The sequence below is a fragment of the Balaenoptera musculus genome, chromosome 7, assembly GCF_009873245.2.
Source record: "Balaenoptera musculus isolate JJ_BM4_2016_0621 chromosome 7, mBalMus1.pri.v3, whole genome shotgun sequence".
In the NCBI taxonomy this organism is placed as follows: Eukaryota; Metazoa; Chordata; class Mammalia; order Artiodactyla; family Balaenopteridae; genus Balaenoptera; species Balaenoptera musculus.
The window spans coordinates 97,989,028-98,004,946 of record NC_045791.1 but is presented as its reverse complement, the minus strand read 5'-3'; positions in this window follow the sequence as shown (position 1 = coordinate 98,004,946).

The window sequence follows — 15,919 nt, the reverse complement described above, 5'->3', positions numbered from 1 at the left end:
TTTGAGCCTGAGTCACAGTAAGAAGTATATTTAACATCAAAATCTGGTGTACACACACACACGAGCACACACACTTTCTCTCTCTCTCTTTCTTTAATAAAAGTTTCACATCACCTTTACTACAGGCGATGTACCCTGATATTTTCTTTCTAGTCTATTTGGCTTTATTCTATTTCTCATTATTTAATGCTGTTAGAGACCCACTATGTTTATTTCATCATTCACTATGGGTTGCAGTTCACATTTTGAAAAATATTTTTTAAATGGCCTGATATGAAATGTCCTAATTTTTAAGGCCATACCTGCTGCTGATGCTTTTGAGAAATCTCAGACCTGGGTTACCATGGACGCTTTCTTCAGCTCAAGCCCACAGCCAGATTTCCTGTAATGTGAACTAGACTTCCCAGCTATGTTTCCAGTGGTTTTCTCCCATCTCTTAGGGGGATGTGGTTCCTGTCCCCCCTCCAAATTGCCTGGGAAACCAGTTCTTCTGGCACAGCAAGACAGTGTCCTCAGGATAACTGCTCCCTCTCCTCAGCCATCTTCCCTTGGACAACAAGGATAGGGTCTGTCTCTCTTTGTGGTCGCAGTTGGCCTCAGTTCTGGCTCCGCTCTGCTAGACTCTCTCTCTAGTTTTACTGCTGACCCTGGCATCCCTGCTCAGGTACTGCTTCCATCTCACAGAGGTGGGGCTGCAAACCCTGAGTTCTGGCTCACTGCCCACCATGTCTCTGAGGTTATACTGGTGTGCAGAAGACCCCTCAATGTGAGGGTTGGTTCCTGATCTTCAGCCAACTAGGATTGTGCTGGTCTACCTGCACTGAAATGGAGATGCCATCCCCAAAGGAAGCTATTCAGCAAGGTGGGGAGAATGGGGATCTCCATCCAAAGGGCTGACATTAGAGACTCATCCCTCAGAAGTCTTCCCCATGACCCAAAGCAGGACATTGACTAAGACAGCCCCCTGGCTTAGGGTTCCCTCTGTTTCCCCAGGGTGCCCTCTCCCTAGTAGTTTCTGTGTGGCATTCTCTCTACCTTCTGGGGGAGGGGGGGTTGTGTAGAGGGGAGACGTTGACGTAAATTTGTGGGATCTATTAGAAATTCCCAGAACCATCTTCACAGACCCTTGGCCAAAGAGCATAAATCATAGTATGTCATAAGCAGTGAACATTCGAACCAAATATAGATCTGGGTGTGATACGGTGGCCATCTGTTACAAAAATTATATTAGAGTTGCTATATAAAACTCTTTCACAAATAAAATCATATTTTCTTGCAATGACATTGTTGAGGGACTCCAGCGTACTGTTGAATTCTCAGCACAAAGTTAGAGATTTTGGTGCCATACACAGGTAAGGGAGTGTTTTAATGCTCTTAGTATACTACCATCTACATAGTGAGTACTCAGAAGGATAGTTATTGGTTAAATATAGAAAATATTAAGAACATTAACTTAGCTTATGGACTAAAAAACCTTAAGGTTGGAGGGACTCTTAGAATTAATCTAATCCACTATCATTGGTATTTGCTTCCACTTTCCTGGATTAGTTAGGAATGAATTTGGCTACAAATAACAGAAAAAATCTGACTGCCATGGCCTAAACAAATAAGGATGTGTTTTTCTCACACAGCAAGGTTTCTGGAGGGAAGCAGCTCAGTGATGTCAGAACTGGGTCTCCCTGACTCTCTTGGCCTTTTCCTCATGGTTTCAAGATGGCTTCTGCAGCTCTTAACATCACATCTTCATTCAAGGCAGAATAAAGAGGGGAGGTGGCCACCAGTCATATCTCTCTTTTCTTATTAGGAAATCAAAAGCTTACCAAAACGCTCCAGCATTTTAGGGAATTTCTCTAAGGTCTAAGGCCCTCTATGGTGAGAACTGGGACATTTATTTACCTCCAGATAAAACTGAGGTATGGTTAGAAAGGGAAAAAATTAGAGGACGGATATTAAATAGGCAATTGCAAGTGATAGCCGTATTTCCTCAACTAAGGGCCATTCACCCTTGCATGAAAATCTTCAGGGCAAGGGGACAGCCTGTCCCATTTTTGGCAGCTCTAGAAAGCTCTTTTTATTTTGAACCAGAATCCGCCTTCCTGCTACTTCTCCCTATAGCCTCTGGTTCCACCATAGGGGCTATATAGATGAATCTGAATACTTCTTGGTGACAGCCATACAAATATTTGAAGACACCTGTCATTTCTCCTCCTATCCTCATGAAGCATCTCCAGCTGGGTCCTCATGTGACGTGACTTAAGTGTTCTCACCTTTCTTTGGTTTTCTCTCCTCTAGGTCTCTTTCAGTTTATTGACGTTTCTATTAGACTTTGTTGCCCCAGATGACATCACTGGTCAAAGGGTGGCCTGAGCAAAACCAGAGAAGTCAAAAGATTATCTCCACTGTTCCAAGTTATCACTAAGGCAGCTCGAATCTGCATTATCATCTATGTTTACCTATCTGTTGATAATTCAGCCAAATAAAGACCACAAATCTTTTCCACCCTTTTATCTTCCTTTACTTATGTATTTGGTCTGGAGATCCTTGAGCAGAATTTGTATTTATCAGTAGTAAACTTTATGGTGTTTGAGTTGACTTATAGTTCTAGTTTACTGAGTTCTTTTCAGATTTCAATTCAATTATCCAGGGCATTGGGCTTCCCTGGTGGCGCAGTGGTTGAGAGTCTGCCTGCCAATGCAGGGAATGCGGGTTCGAGCCCTGGTCTGGGAAGATCCCACATGCCATGGAGCAACTGGGCCCGTGAGCCACAACTACTGAGCCTGCGCATCTGGAGCCTGTGCTCCGCAACAAGAGAGGCCGCGATAGTGAGAGGCCCGCGCACCGCGATGAAGAGTGGCCCCCACTTGCCACAAGTAGAGAAAGCCCTCGCACAGAAACGAAGACCCAACACAGCCAAAAATTAATTAATTAATTAATTTTAAAAATATATATATATATATTTGTTAAAAAAAAATTATCCAGGGCATCAGTTATTCCTCCCAGAATCACATTATCTGCAAATGAGACAAATTTATATTTTTGTAACCCCGTATTAATCCCTTTTAAATATTTTCAACAAGAAAATCAGAATAGACTCTTTCAACCTGCCACCAGTGACTTCTTTCTAAGGTGAAGCTAGTCACCATTTAGTTAGGGTCCTTCGACGCGTTATGAATTCACATCATGGTGGTTCAGCCCACATTTCACCTTCTGTCCTAAGGATGATAAAAGATTTTTTTCAACTACTTTGAAATTTTGACCTACAGATCAGTCTACTTATCAAATAACTTAGAAACCTGGTCAAGTTTAGTGGCAGGACTTTTCCCAATGAATCCATATTATATTAGTTCCTAGACAGCACTAATTCCCCTTCTGAGTTCTTCAAATTAACCTTTACATAATCTAGTCTAGAACTTTTTATGAGCATGTTGTCCTTCTTATACTGGATACTGGAAATTCAGCACAAAACTTGGAGCTGAATCACAGTAACTGCTAAGAAATTGCACATTAAACCCGGGGTTAGCACAAAGGCAAAAATTATGCGTAATTAAAATTATCTTTGAAAAGCCATTAAGTGACTCACAAAGTATAGTGTGCCTGACATGCTGTGCACAGTCTTGTACAGGAATCCTTCTTCTATCATCAAAGATTGAGAAACACTGAGACAAACTAAAGTTACAGAGAAAGCCCATAATGCAACATTGAAAACATTTTATCAAATCCATCTCTAACGGTGAATGGAGAATGGTGGAGAATTCTAAATTATCCCTGCTTGTCAGTAAAATTTAATTTATGTTGTTTTAATATGAACCTTTTATAATATTAATATATTGTAATAGATTTTTTTCTGTTGGCATGAGCATTAAAAGTTATTATCTATGAGAGTACCTAGCACAGGCTCTGATACCTAGTATATTTTAATCTAAATCTTTCTAGAGTAAATATATATACACACTATTCTTTGAAAGGTTGGAGAAAATACCTTGGTCACTGATATCTTAATTTTCCAAAGCAGCTCTTCTCTTTCATGACCTTGGGCATTGATCCTATGATGATCCCTTACTGTAAGTTGATCCTTGTAATTAGTTCCTATAATAATGAAACTGTGGAGTTGAAAGGTGGACTTTGTTTTAAGATGGCAGTTAGTTGGCATGACGGACTTTATCATTTATCAGCTATGTGACCTTGGGCAAGTTAACATTTTTTAACTTATTTCCCTATCTTCAGAAAGGTTATTGATAACTGCATCAATGATGTAGGTCATAAATGTAAAGCACTCAGCCCAGAGTAGATCCAGGTGTCTATGTCACACATCAAAGTCATATTTTAGGAAAAGATAGTTTATTTCAAAAAGACCTATAAAGGTAACCCAAACCCAGCATTCAGTTCTTTTTACCCATTAACATTGCCTCCAACCACATTAAATGAGTTTAAAATATAATATACAATAGAAAATAATGAAATGTTTTGTGTAATTATTTTTCCTTTAAAATGTTGACTTTGGGTGTATTAGTTTCCCAGGGCTGCTAGGAACCAAGTACCAAAGTACCAAAGTTACCAAAGTAACCAAGTACCAAAAAACTAGGTGGCTTAAAGCAACATAAATTTGTTGTCTCACAGTTCTGGAAGCTAGAAGTCTGAAATCATGGTTTTGGCAAAGCCATGCTCTCTCTGATGACTCTAGGGGAGAATCTTTCCTTGCCTCTTCCAGATCCTGGTGTCCGCTGGTAATCCTTGGCATTCCATGGCTTCAGATGCATCATTCCTATCACATGGTTGTCTTCTCTGTGTGTCTTCCCTCTCTATGTATCTATCTCTGTATCCAAACTTCCCCTTTTTATAAGGACACCAGTCATTTTGGATTAGGGCCCAAACTTAATGACCTTGTTATAAATTAATAACCTATATAAAGATCCTATTTCCAAATAAAGTCACATTCTGAGGTAATGGGGGTTAGGATTTCAACATATCTTTCTTGGGGGAGGGGGGCACAATTCAACCCATAACACTAGAGCTGAGCAAAGAATTATGGGGCCCTACTAGCTGTTTGAGCAAAGGTAATAGCTATAGATGCTAACTTCAGGAGGGAAGCGTTGGGCAGAAGGGGAGGGTGGAAAGGAAGGATTATTCATGCCCACTTCTGCTAACATGACATTTGTAGAGGTACATGGAGTTGCACATAAAGAATGAAAAGTTTGCTTAAGGCCTAAAGTCTTGCCATTTTTAGCCCTTTCATAGTAAAGAAGGTTTCAAGTGTCCACTGCTTTTCATTATGAATCTTAGTGTTCAGAATAAATAACAAGATCTAGGACTTTACTTTCTCCTAGCCCGGGTTGCAGCATAACTTAGCACTGACTTAAATGTGCCCCATACACCATTAGCAAAGGAAATGGATAAAAAAACATATCAGTCTGACACATAATGAGCACCTACAAAAATACTCAATAAATATTGGTTATTTTTCTCCATTCTGTGGACTGTCAACTCCTGCAAAGCTAATTTTTATTAAACTTACTATAGCAAAGAAAAACATCACCTTGACAATACTCATAGTGTCTCAGAAGGAGGATTTCAACAAAGACAGCATTGGGGCTTGGGGCTCAAGCGGTATAAGGCTGGCTTTTCTATACAGGGAACCAATCAATATTGGGTATAGTTTATGACATAATAGTTTAGGATAGGTGGGCACAGCAAGGTATGGGTTTTGATGAGTAAGCTGTTACCTGATAGGCAAGCTCTTCTCACAGGTGGATAATCCATTTCCTGATAAGAGAGCTGTTTTCCCAGATGGGGAAACTGTTTTCCTGGATAAATTAGTTTGCAGGAATCTTCTAAAGCAAACAGCTGAATTATTTATTGGTTTTCACTTATCCTCTGGGGAATTATTTCCAGAACATATTAAAACAGGTGTCATCATTTCTCACCTCCCTCATATTCTTGGACACAACCTGAAACAATTTTACTTGAGGAATCAGTAATCTTTAAGGAGTAAAATGATTAGTATACTTTAGAGCACTATGATGAAAGAATCTACCTCTTTCTGTGATAGAAAGACCACAGACATACCTATAGGCCTCTTATAAGAGGTACCCCATAAACCCATGGCCAATACATGGTGCTAAGCACATTGTAGTCACAGCTTTCTGGGTAGGGTAGAGAACCTTTGGCTGTTTTCTTACCTTGATTTTACCTATAATCTCAATTTTCCATCATGAATGCTACTAATCATAAGAGAATAAATGTGAGATCTTGATTGAATTAATAACTGAATGAGAAAAAAATCTATCTCCACAACTGTAAACAGAGCTGGAAACACATAACCTTCAAAGAAGCATTTCTTACAAAGCTCAGCACATTGGCCAGAAAGTCAATATATTTCTCATCTGCTGTCAGGGTCTACTGCATACCATGTAAGTTAACTGAGTTAGGAAATATTAATATGATAGCACTAAAAGAGATCTCCATTATCAGTACTGGACATCAAAATTGAAGTATGTGGGAAGCAGGGCTAATAGACAGGTGTGAAGCTGCCGACTTAGGGAATTTTTCTCTAAAGAAACGGGACTACGCTGAAACAGCAACTTTCTCCCTGATAGCAGATCAGCATTTCTTCAAATCTGACAGCCATATTTTCTGCAATAGCAATCACTGGTTTGATGACATAAGCATCATTTCTGGTTCTTGTTTTGGAGACAATTTTTATTCCACTGGAAAATTTCTAGCATGGGAGTGTATTTTGGTATAATATTTTGTTGCCATTAATACCAAGAATAAAGACCAAAGAAAATCAAAGTCTTTCTCTAGAGAATCTTAGCAATATTGCTCACAGCTTTAAGAAAATCTCTTCAAGAGCAGCCTAAGAAGGTGAATACTCAGGCCTGTAACCTTGACGATTGTTAACCAAGAGAAGCATATTTGCAACTGCGTAGGGTGTACCCTCAATATATAAAACTTGAACAGGCTAGTTTGAGAGTTGGTGGGAGGTAGGGAAATGGTAACAACTGCCCCAACAATAAATTTACACATCCTCAAGGTCACAGACGCCATGTTCACTTTTGAGACAGGTTCCTAACTCACCAGATGTCTCCAGTCTTCTCCCTGACCTTTTTTTTTTTTTTTTTAACTTTTATTAGAGTATAGTTGCTTCACAACGTTGTGTTAGTTTCTACTGTATAGCAAAGTGAATCGGCTATACATATACATACATCCCCTTCTTTTTGGATTTGCTTCCCATTTAGGTCACCACACAGGGAACTCTACTCAATGCTCCCTGACTATCTTGATAGTCCACGACTTGTATTTCTCAGTTCACTTGGCTGATTCCGTATACTTTTAGCAGATCTATTCAACTTTTGACTGATAAAATTTTGTTCTCCTTCTGGATATCATGGTGTCACAGGAGGTGGATGAGGGTGATTGATAGGAAGTAGACTGCATTCCCCTGACTCTACTCTCCTAAGTTGGTTTTAAACTCTGGTCCAACACCAGAGTCCATCCATGCTTCCCGTACTGCTCATTCATTCATTCATTTAATAACATTTCAGAACTTTCTATAGACCTGTCTAAACCAGAGACCCTAGAGAAAACAGATGGAACAATTAAAATAGGTAACTTGAGGAGAGTTGAATAGACTACTTTAAAGGTTCAGGGATGGTGTAGGGAAACCACAAGGAATAGCTAGTGGGGCACTGATCCAGCCTTAGGCCTGAGGGGCAAAGGGAGGGAGCAGTTACTGGGACTTGGAGCAGTGACCTTCCGTTGAAGGATTTAGCCAGCCTGTAGCAACCTACAGGGAGGAAGCTAGGGCAGTAAACACCTCAATTTCTTTCTCCTCCCTCTCTCTGATCTCTTGCCATGTTTCCCATTGGAAGACCCAGAGGTGGATTTACCATGAAGATAACTGTTCACCTTCAGCCACTTTCATTTATAGTGGCCACTTCCAGGACCCTGCTTGGTCCCTAGCAATGTTCACGTGTGCATATGGTTTTGTAAGACTTTCAAATGTAAGGTATTTATGTCTGCTGTCACTTCACATGCCAACCTATCCTCCATCAAACTTCCCCTGGTTCGTGTGCTGCTGGGAGTGCTCACAGGCATTTGGAGGCTCCAGCTGCGGGGTAGTTGAGTTGTAGATACATTTATTTTGTGTTTACGGGGAAATGCATGCAGTTCACAATCTCTTCTGTATTATTGCTAGGCTTCCCAGACTAGGAATAAGAGCTCATTTATGCCTAGGTCACGGGGTGACCATGCAGCGTTCGGGGATTTATTGGTTTAAGACTGAGTTAGAGCCTGTATTAGTCTTCTAGAGCTGCCATATCAAAGCACCATACTGAGTGGCTTAACCCTTAAACAGAAATTTATTTTCTCACAATTATGGGGCCTGGAAGTTCAAGATCAAGGTGTCAGAGGTTTGGTTTCTAGTGAGGTCTCTCTCCTTGATTGGCAGATGGCTGCCTTCTTGCTGCATCCTCAAATGGCCCTTCCCTGGTGTTTCTTCCTCTTCTGTGTGTTGCATGTATCCTAATCACCTCTTCTTATAAGGACACTAGTCTGATTGGTATAGGACCCACGCTTGGCCTCATTTTCACTTTATCTCTGTAAAGGCCCTATCTCCGATTACAGTCACATTTTGAGGTACTAGGGGTTAGGACTTTAACATATGAATTTGGGGAAGACATAATTCAGCCCATAATCATGGGGATTATGATATCTGTTTTCCTCTCTCCTGGCACTGTTGAGAGGATATACATAAGGAATATTGTAAAGGTATGGGGACTTCCCTGATGGCTCAGTGGTTAAGAATCCGCCTGCCAGTGCAGGGGACACAGGTTCGAGCCCTGGTCCGCAAAGATCCCACATGCCACAGAGCAACTAAGCCTGTGCGCCACAACTACTGAGCCTGCACTCTAGAGTCCATGAGTCACAACTACTGAGCCTGTGCACCAAAACTGCTGAAGCCCACATGCCTAGAGCCCCTGCTCCTCAACAAGAGAAGCCACTGCAATGAGAAGCCTGCGCACCACAACGAAGAGTAGCCCCCGCTCGCCGCAACTAGAGAAAGCCCGCACGCAGCAACGAAGACCCAACGCAGCCAAAAATAAATAAATTTTAAAAAGGAATACTGTAAAGGTCTAAGCTATACAATTATAAAAATCTAAGCACTGGGAACTGAGAATATTATACCTCATTGTGAAGTACTTTTCCCCTGTGACCAGAGGCCTTTATAAGTAATAATTTGCACTCTATCATGATACCTGATGTAAAGGTGGATTGCTGTCTCTTCCTCTTTTCATAAGGACACCAGTACTATTGGATTAGGGACCCACCCTAAGGGCTACATTTTAACATAATTATCTCTTTAAAGACTTTATCTCCAAATTTGGTTACATTCTAGGTACTGTGGGGTTGGTATTTCAAAATTTGGATTTGTTGGGGGGGGCGCAGGTCACAATTCAGTCCATAACAGGGGCCAAGGCAAGATGCTGTAATGGGGAAGACCACTTCCCATGCTTCACACATGGGGAGAGATGAAGCCCAAGAAGAGAGTGAGTAGAAAAGTATGTGGCTTGGAGAAGCTTGAGAGACCCTGGCAAGGCCTCAGGCAGGAAGAAGTTGAAGAACGCTTGGCTCTTCTGCTTATGGGGAGTGAGTGCTAGGAGGTGCCTTAGATTTCAGACATGGAATGGGGGCAGGAGAGCTCAGCTGTCTGGAGAGATCGTGTGTGTTGTGGTGGTTTGCATGTCCATGTTTCTAGAGTCTGAGGCTCTTGGAGCCAAGGACTGTAATCCATCCATCTTGGCAACCCCAGTGTCTAGGGACCTGAAACAGTGAAGGAACACAGCAAAGCTTGTTCAACAGATTGATGAGCCTCTTAACAGAGACCTGGAATGAATTAATTCCTCGTTTTCAAACAATCTGTGAACTGGGTCGCTTTGCAGATGGATGATCCCATCAGTCCTATGTTCATCTTTATCTTGTTCTTAAACTCTGGTTCCTGTCCCCCATCCCCTAGTGTGCACGAGTGCGTCCACATGTGCACACACACAAACACACAAGTGCGTGCAATGGTCCTCTGGCTAGAGCAAAAAAGGGTGGCAGAATATCCACAATGGAAGTACACACCTGTTTGTCTAAAGGTAGATTAAGTCACATCTTCACTGGCCCATGAGCCTTTGTTTATGAGACTTGTTAATAACCATGGGTTAGGGCTTCCCTGGTGGCACAGTGGATGAGAAGCTGCCTGCTAATGCAGGGGACACGGGTTCGAGCCCTGGTCTGGGAAGATCCCACATGCCCGTGAGCAACAGGAGCCCGTGAGCCACAACTACTGAGCCTGCGCATCTGGAGCCTGTGCTCCGCAACAAGAGAGGCCGCGACAGTGAGAGGCCCGCGCACCGCGATGAAGAATGGCCTCCACTCGCCGCAATTAGAGAAAGCCCTCGCACAGAAACGAAGACCCAGCACAGCCATAAATAAATAAATTAATTAATTAAAATAATAATAATAATAACCATGGGTTAGACTTTGCAAATAGAACTAAGCAAGGTTCTTATTCTGCCCTGTCTTCCTACCTTCCTTAACCCTGCCTTGCCTCAACAACATTGACAGGATGGAAAGGTGGCCTGCGAGTGATGAAAGTGGTCATCTCAGCAACTCTCAGGATCTGATCAGTGTGCAGATCACTCATTAAGTATTTTTAGGCACCACATCCTGCCTTGCTGTATTAGCTAATAACAGATATCAATTTTTCGAGCCAGTGGAGTCTCTTCTGTAACCCATGCTGAATAAATGGTATAGCCAAAACACAATGTTAAAAATCTTTGGGCTGGAATATAGATGCCAACTCTCTTAATCCTAATTTTCTAGGATAATAGAATGACCTGAGAGAAAATGCCACGTCCAGACGAAGTGGGCAGGAGGCCAGACAATTGTACACCCCTCGCCAGGTGTTTCCTCTCAAGTTTACACTGGGGAGGCTCACAGCCAATCCACCTTTATATCAGGTAGCTGTGATGGAGAGCAAATTAGGGGAAAGGTGCTGTTACTTCACAATGAAGTATGATGTTCTCAGTTCCTAATGCTTAGATCTTTAGCTTAGACCTTTACAATATTCCTAATGTATATCCTCTCAACAAATGCCAAGAAACAGGAAAACAAATATTATAATCTCCATGATAATGGGCTGAATTGTGCCCTGCCCCCCTTCATATGTTGAAGTCCTAGTATCTCAGAGTGTGACTGCATTCAGAGATAGGGCCTTTATAGAGGTAATTAAGTTAAAACTGAAGCCACTAGGGTGGGCGCTAATCCAATCTAACTGGCGTCTTTATAAGAAGACGAGATTAGGACACACACAACAGAAAAGAAAGAGACATCAGGGATGTGAGCTCACAGAGAAAAAGTCACGTGAGGACACAGCAAGAAGGCGGCCATCTGCCAACTAAGGAGAGAGGCCTCAGGAGAAACCAAACCTACCAACATCTTGATCTTGAACTTCTAGACTCCAGAACTGTGAGAAAATAAATTTCTGTTGTTTAAGTCACCCAGTCTGTGGTATTTTGTTATGGCAGCCCTAACAAGCTTATACACCCCATTTTACAGTGAGTGATTTGCCCAAGTTCTTAGAGCAAATTAGACTTGGACCAAGAACCCTAGGGTTTTTTTTTTTTTGGTTTTTTTTTATTGTCTTCATTCTATTACTATATTCTGCCTTTCAATGAGGAAAAAGAAACAGAGACATTTAAAAAGTAACCGCTATTATTTTCTCTTTATTATTACAAATGTATGCATGTTCATGGTAGAAATTTTAACTTCAGACTAATAAGGATAACTTAAAAGAAGAAAATATAAATCACCAATAATCCCACTGTTTGTGTGTAGAGGCTATCTTTCCATGCTGATAGGAGCTCCTGTTAATTTATGGACAAAAAACGGTCCCCCTCTGAAAGATCCCCAGAAGATTTTCCTAAGTACCGTAAGTCCGCTACATATGAACCTTCAAGCTGCAAACTTTCAAAGATGCGAACATGTGTTCCATCAACATCAGGCATGAGTGAAATTGCAGCTTGCCCTCCATCTCCTATTGCTGACGATCCTTCAGCTCTACCATCTCCCACCCCCCTCCCTCCTGCAGTCAGTAACTCTTCTTGCCTGTTCACTCGATGCCAGCCCCTGGATGCCAGCTGTTGTACTGTACTACTGTACTTTTCAAGGTACTGTATTGTAAGACTAAAAATATTTTCTTTATTTTTTCTGTTTGTTTTTTATGTATGTATTATTTGTGTGAAAAGTATTATAAACCTATTACAGTACAGTACTATATAGCCGATTTTGTTAGTTGGGTACCTAGGCTAACGTTTCTAGACTTACGAACAAATTGGACTTACGAACACACTCTCAGAATGGAACCCATTCGTATGTAGGGGACTTACTGTATTTACATCCCCTGTGCCTAGACACAAATGCCTCATGCTTTTCCTCTCCTCTTCATGCCACCTGCTGATGACCTCTGTAAGATCTCTTCTCACCTGGGGGTGAGGGGCACAAGCACTCTGCTCTGTTATGTGCTTTGCTCCCAACAGGCACTCAGACCCTTCCCCAATCCCCCAAAACACAGAGATCAGTTTGTGACTTTTCACAAAAAGGATAGAAGGAAAGTACAACACCGAGAATAATGAACAACTCCTGCAAACACTCAGACCTGTTTAAATACCTTCAAAACTCTCAGCTTTGAAAGGGCTTGAGGGCCTAGCAGGCAATGGGACCTGGGAAAGGGGGGTGGGGAAGGAATTGGGGGTTCCATTAATATAGTAAGAGGGAGTGGGGCATAAACTAAAATGGGGAAAGAATAACATCTGTATTTTCACTGACTTCTAACTGTAATTTACATCAACTTTTCAAATATGAATGTGATAGCAAACCAAAGCAGGATTAGCCGTGCCTGTGACTTTGTCACTAACAGAAATCACAGATATTTTCAAAGCAAGTTAAGTTACTGCAGATATCACTACACATTTACCCTCATCACTTTGAAATTACGGTAGCTATTAGACCCACTGCAGGGTCTTATTATCTCATGCATTAAAAGGTCTGTGTATTTCCTTACCACCAATTTGCTTTTTAAAATGTATTAGTAACTGTATGTTAATACAGTTGTCTTCTTTTGTGGTCCCATGTATTTTATTCTACGCATTTAAAAGATGCTTTTCTGGGGAATTCCCTGGTGGTCCATTGGTTAGGACACCATGCTTCCACTGCCAGGGCCCAAATTCGATCCCTAGTCGGGGAACGAAGATCTCACAAGCCATGTGGCTTGGCAAAAAAATAAAAAAATAAAATAAATGCCTTTCTGAGTTGTCTAAGGCTTCACCAGACCACCAAAGAGTCCCCATACGAAAAAGGATTAGGTGCCCGCTGTAGAGTGAAGTAGTAGGAAGTGTCCCTGGTTCATACTGGGATGAATGTGTGCATTGTCTTTCAGGGCTGTTCCTGGAAGATGTGGAGCTGAGGCCCTGGAAAGAGGGAGGGCAAGGATAAATGAGGAAAAGCACTGAGTCTGAATCTGCTTCTGTCCCGGCCTGTGGTTGAAGCTCCCGATTAGAGATGTGAGAGCTAGGAACAGGTGAAATACCTTTCAGGAGAGACCTTTTGAGATGCTGAGCAGGGGCTGGCCTGCTTTGCATCACAGGTAGTGAGTGACATCTGCATGACCCTGGGCAGCACGAGGACCTCAGCACAGGTGTCCAGGTCAGAGCAGGGGTCAGGCCTTTTCTCTCACCTTCACGGGCAGTGGGTGTTGAGAAGCTGGTGAAGAGGACGGCAGATCCTCTATGGTAACTGCCGCTGGGAGTGTGGCTTATGGCCACATGTTAAGGTGTCAATTTGGGACTCAGAGAAATAACTGGATTGTAAATGGGATTCTACCTAAGGTTAGATGAGCCAAAAGGACTCCCAATTGGTCCCCAACTCTAAAGGGTCCTAAACAAGTCTGCTCTATTTACTCCAGTTTAAAGGGCTGGAAGAAAATTACACTGAGATACCTGACCAACAGTTATTTGAGGTAACAGGCCCATTAATCAAGTGACAAAATTGACAAAAGGGACTGAGTCCCTTGGCTCAACCTCTCACTGGGGACCCCAAAATCTTTTATACAAAAATGGATAAAATGGCTGGGGGGGAAAAAAAGTTTCTGGGACTCCTTGTAAGAACAAGACTTATTGATGGAGTCTTAATGGAGGCTAAAGTTAAAGGTATAAGAGTTGATAAAATTGAGATGAAAGTTTATAAAAATTGGTATATTTGAGTGGGCTTTATATAAGATGCATCTTACATCTCTTTTGCCTAATTATATTGTGGGATAGACATTATGAATCAATGGGGAATGCTTCTCCTGCCTGGTATTATAAGACAGGGCATATAAATCTGTCCCTTAAGCAATATTAATTAAACACACTGAGAAAAACCAGTAGGATTACCGGAGCCCACACAATATAAAATAAAAACTGGGAGCTAATATTCAGTGGCTAATAAAAACAATAATGGAGTTTCTTTGCCTCTAGGGTAAATTGCTGTGGGTTTAACTTTTACACTCAGAAAGAGGGCCTTTGTGCATCCGTCAGAATGGCCATCATTAAAAAGTCTACAAATAACAAATGTCAGAGAGGGTGTGGAGAAAAGGGAACCTTCCCACACTGTTGGGGGGAATGCAAATTGGTGCAGCCACTATGGAAAACAGTATGGAGCTTCCTCAAAAACTAAAAATAGAGTTGCAGGACTTCCCTGGCGGTCCATTAGTTAAGACTCTGGGCTTCCAATGCAGGGGGTGCGGGTTCGATCCCTGGTCAGGGAACTAAGATCCCACATGCTGTGCGGTGCAGCCAATAAATAAATAAATAAATAAAAATTAAAATAGAGTTGCCATATGATCCAGCAATCCCACTTCTGGGCATATATCCGGGAAAAAAAACTATAATTTGAAAAGATAGGGCTTCCCTGGTGGCGCAGTGGTTGAGAATCCGCCTGCCAGTGCAGGGGACATGGGTTCAAGCCCTGGTCGGGGAAGACCCCACATGCTGTGGAGCAGCTAAGCCTGTGCGCCACAACTACTGAGCCTGTGCTCTAGAGCCTGCGAGCCACAACTACTGAGCCTGTGTGCCACAACTAATGAAGCCCACATGCCTAGAGCCCATGCACCGCAACGAAGAGTAGCCCCCGCTCGCAGCAACTAGAGAAAGCCCACGCGCAGCAACAAAGACCCAACACAGCCATAAATAAATAAATAAATAAATAAATAAATAAATAAATAAATAAATATATTTATATAAAAAAAAAAAAGAAAAGATACATGCACCCTTATGTTCATAGCAGCACTATGTACAATAGCCAAGACATGGAAACAACCCACATGTCCATCAGCAGATGAATGGATAAAGAAGATGAGGTATACGCACACTCACACACACACACACACACACACACACACACACACACACAATGGAATACTACCAAGCCATAAAAAAGAAAGAAAGAATGCCATTTGCAGCAACATGGATACAACTAGAGATTATCATACTAATTGAAGTAAGTCAAAAAGAGAAAGACAAATACTATATGATACCACTTACATGTGGAATCTAAAATATAACACAAGTGAACGTATCTACAAAACAGAGACTCACAGATATAGAGAACAGAGTTGTGGTTGCCAAGGGGAACAGGGTGGGGGAGGGATGGATTGGGAGTTTGGGATTAGAAGATGCAAACTATTATATATAGAATGGATAAACAACAGGGTCCTACTGTATAGCACAGGGAACTATATTCAATATCCTGTAATAAACCATAATGGAAAAGAATATGAAAAAGAATACATATATATATATATATATATATATATATATATAACTGAATCACTTTGCTG